This window comes from Micropterus dolomieu, unplaced genomic scaffold, assembly GCF_021292245.1.
Source record: "Micropterus dolomieu isolate WLL.071019.BEF.003 ecotype Adirondacks unplaced genomic scaffold, ASM2129224v1 contig_4829, whole genome shotgun sequence".
Taxonomy (NCBI): domain Eukaryota; kingdom Metazoa; phylum Chordata; class Actinopteri; order Centrarchiformes; family Centrarchidae; genus Micropterus; species Micropterus dolomieu.
In genome coordinates, this window is record NW_025733818.1 from 1 (window position 1) to 842 (window position 842).

The 842-nt window shown below is 49.5% G+C and overlaps 1 non-coding gene across 1 annotated transcript; it reads right to left on the minus strand.

Annotated features, from left to right (window-relative positions):
• Positions 1-329: 329 nt before the first annotated feature.
• trnag-gcc lies at positions 330-400 on the minus strand. Its single transcript has one exon. It is a non-coding gene; the product is annotated as a tRNA-Gly (tRNA).
• Between the last annotated feature and the right edge of the window lie 442 nt (positions 401-842).

The following is an 842-nucleotide window of genomic DNA, read 5'->3' on the forward strand; positions in this document are numbered from 1 at the left end:
TTCGTTTTCCGCAGAAGATGAATCCTGCTGACTTTAGCGGTCCCTTGACTTTTCCTCTTGGCCCACGATGAGGTCAAACCATGTCTCATTTTGGGTAAGATTGAAATTTTGGCTCAGAAAGTTACGCAACCACCTGAAACAAGTCAGAGCGGCACAGAACAAACTAAGGCGCTGCTTTCAACTTGCAGTCTCCCGTTGGGGTGTTGGTGCAGTTAAGCAAGGAATTTGTGATCGGTTGTTGATGTATCACGTTGTACAAGCTTGCCGTTAGGGTGTCCTTCACAGCTGAGTGGTTTCGGCTGGTATGCGACAAGGTTAAAACTTGTCACTGAATTGGCCGGGAATCGAACCCGGGCCTCCCGCGTGGCAGGCGAGAATTCTACCACTGAACCACCAATGCTCGACGAAGCTACCCCGCAGGAGCTGACGCGGCCACTTTCTGGTGGAATTTTCAGCTGGCCTCCGTGGCGGCGAGAATTCTACCACTGGACCACCGCCGCTTAGTGAACAAGTCAGATTTGGACTGACACGCTTTCGGGATGAAGACACACCTGGTATTTGGCCAGTTTCAAGTCCACATACTTCAAACAGTAAAAGCCCTCAAAACGCACGCGGCCACTTTCTGGTGGAATTTTCAGCTGGCCTGCGTGGCGGCGAGAATTCTACAACTGAATTCTCTCAGTCGTCTTGACCAAATTGTGTACAGACGTTCACATTTCCCAGAGGAGACATCATACTGACTATGGTGATTCCCTGACTTTTCCCCTAGCCCCACAATGAACTGTGACTGATATTTTCTCTGGCGCCCCCATGAGATTGATTTTTGTGATTTTGAGTGAAAT